Genomic DNA, 3,387 nt, shown 5'->3' on the forward strand with positions numbered 1-3,387 from the left:
TAGTGTGCTTATTATTAAAAATGCTACTATCCCATGCAAATGCACAGGAGCACACACACACACAAAAAAAAAGCCTTCTGGAAGATTCATGAGAAACCTGATCCTTTGGCTTCCTCTGGGGAGAGCAAGTTGGAATTAGATGTTGATGGGTACATGCATGTCATTATATACTCAGTTTATAGGTTCCATGAAGAATGCTGGGAAAACAATGTGTTTACATTTTAAAAGAACAGTAAGTTAAAATTCACTAGTGTATGATGAAACTTCTGTTTCTAGAAATGGCAGAAGCTTGTAAAAGACAGCTAAGCTGCAGACCTGAGTGCCACACCCTCATAGAAAATACATTCTCCCTCTGTCAGTGGCCAGCTCCCAACTGATGAGGGTTCCTCAGCTAGGGGTGGGGTCTCTTGAGCTCATTGCCTCCCCCTGCTGGAGTGTCGACTGACTTGACATTGTGCATATCGTGTGCCAGCAACTATAGCTACTGTCACAGCCCCATCACGTCCAGAAGACATTTTGAAACAACATGGTCTTATTTTAAAATACTTACATATATTTCAATATTGTGGTGTAAACATCCCTATGACTTCTGGAATTTTAGGGAAGTTTGCTTTCTCTCTCTCAATTCCTTGTAAGATATCATATTAAAAAAATGAATTGTGTCAAGTAAAGATCTTGCTGCTGTTTAATGTAGTAACTTCTCTGAGGTGGCTAGAAATGTGCTTTTCCAGAACTAGATCCCTTCATGGGGAATGAGATTTGCAGACACAGGAGTATTCAGAAAAAGTAAAAAGTTTGACCAAATAGATTTTCAGCTGTGGACCTGACAGTTTAACACATAAAAATAAACATCAAGCCTTGTGATTATTTGGGATTTCAGATGTCACTAGTTCTCAAAAATGTGCACTCTACATCTCAGTCATGCACACACACACACACACACACACACACACACACACACACACACACAGACACATCTTTACAGAAAAACTTTGCTGACTACTAGGATGGTAAGCAAAGACCATTTCTGCTGTGAGATGGTCTGTATGTCAAATGTGTTGCTCTGAATGGTCAATGAATAAAACACTGATTTGCCAATAGCCAGGCAGGAAGTATAGGCGGGACTAACAGAGAGGAGAATTGAGAGAACAGGAAGGTGGAGGGAGACACTGCCAGCTGCCACCATGACAAGCAGCATGTGAAGATGCCAGTAAGCTATGAGCCACGTGGCAAGGTATAGATTTATATAAATTGATTAATTTAAGATATACAAACTAGATAGCTAGAAGCCTGAGCCATTAGGCCAAACAGCTTAAATAATATAAGCATCTGTGTGTTTATTCTATAAGTGGGCTGTCAGACTGCTGGGGCTTGGTGGGAATCAGAGAAAACTCTCCAGCTACACATCTCCAACTAATTTCTCAGCAGCTGTCCCTAAGAATGTGTAGTTGGAGTTTTCCTGTGTCCACTTGGCTCCTGCAGCCACTCAGGCCCAAGTAAACACACAGAGACTTATATTACTTGTAAACTGTATGGCCATGGCAGGCATCTTGCTATCTAGTTCTTATATCTTAAATTAACCCATTTCTATTAATCTATAAGTTGCCATGTGGCTTGTGGCTTACTGATACTTTTACACCTCACTTCCTCTGTGTCTGCCTGGTGACTCCTGACTCAGCCTTCTACTTTGCAGAATTCTTCTCTTTGCTTTTCCTGCCTATACTATACTTCTTGCCTGGCTACTGGACAATCAGTGTTTTATTTATATATCAATCAGAGCAATACATTCACAGCATACAGAAAGACATCCCCAGCAAGAATGAAGTAGGCAGATAGCATATTTCACTTTATTACTATTCAGTGGACATAAAGTCCAACTGGACATCTGTTGGTCACCCCAAGAAATAAGTGCTACTTATTGAAGCACTGGTGTTTTCCTACCTGGCCAGTCATGTTAGTGATCATGTGATAAATGGATATATTAAATGGAGTTATGCCACATGGGATGGTAATGGCGACACCTCAAACCTTATAGGCAGTCTAACAAAGGTGTTTCATTTCTAACTCTGGTTTAACAACTTTAAACGGAAAAAAAAAACCTATTGCCACATGGGATTCCATGATTCACTTGGAGTGGACTTGAACTCTTGGTAGTGGTGGATGTTAGCAGAGATCCATTACTACTCTGAGAAGTGTGACAGCACCACAGGTCTCCGGAGCAGGGGGGTCTGGATCTTTGTGAATGAATTCGTGTCTGCAGACAGCAGGAGCAGCAGCAGAGGCTGAGGGAGGAGCCAGTCCCCTGTCCCACAGCTGTAGGACGGGTCCTGAACACTGGCTCCAGTGAGCTGGAGGCAGACACCTTAGGCTGAAGGTTCCTTTGTCTAGGTTTAGTCTATACCTCATCTGGCTTTCTTCTGAAAAATTACATTTCTTTATTCACTTATGTTCATGGATGTGTGCACACATGCCATGGTGTATGTGGAGGTCAGAGGACAGCTTTCAGGGTCAGTTCTCTACTTCTGCACATGGATCCCAAGGATTTGAACTCTGGTCTTCAGGCTTGGCAACAAATGCATTTCCCACTAAAGCCATCTTGCCAGCCCCTTCTGGTCAGTTTGAAGGCAGCTTCCTTCCTTTTGTCCTCCTGTCACCCTCCTGTCTGAAGCCCAAATTCATAGGACATCAGCTGGGCCCAGATTGGCTGAATGAAAACACAGACAGAAAGGAAGACCCATTAGAGAACACTGTGCAAGCCTGAGCCCTGTGCAGACACGTAACTTGTCAAATGTTTCTACCAGTTCTGGGTGCTGCTGTGGTCCTTACAGCCTGGTGCCTGGTGCTTCCCTCAGGAGTTTGTTTCTTAGGCTATGGCTGCTGCTGCTGCACTAACACCAGGCTCTCTGCAGTCTCTGGAGGAGCTGGAGCCTTCTTCAAACATCCCTACTGTCATTTATCTCTCTGTTCCTCCTCTCCCTCCCATGTCACCTCCCCTCCTCTTCCCAGTTAACGCCCCCACACCGCTTCTCCCATTTCTCTCCTTATAGCACCGGTCCTACTGTCCTTCTCTCTAGGGCTAGAGCTCTTCCCTCACATTCCGCCCATATTACTTTTGAACTTTTTGGTTTCTGAAGTTGCTTCAGGTCATATTCTCCTGAAGAACTGGAGCTGGGGTCCAGCAGTAAGAAAGAACATGTGACATTTGTCTTTGTGTGTCTGGATTACCTCACTCAGAATAATGTTTTCTGGTTTCATCCATTTACCTGTAAATTTCTTTATTTTTTATTTTTTATTTTTTTTTGCAGCTGAATAGAATTTTACAGTGCATATGGACCAAATCTTTATTATCTAGTCATCAGTTGAAGTGTGGGTCTCTAGGTTGATTTC

The sequence above is a fragment of the Peromyscus maniculatus genome, chromosome 10 (genome assembly GCF_049852395.1).
Source record: "Peromyscus maniculatus bairdii isolate BWxNUB_F1_BW_parent chromosome 10, HU_Pman_BW_mat_3.1, whole genome shotgun sequence".
Classification (NCBI taxonomy): domain Eukaryota; kingdom Metazoa; phylum Chordata; class Mammalia; order Rodentia; family Cricetidae; genus Peromyscus; species Peromyscus maniculatus.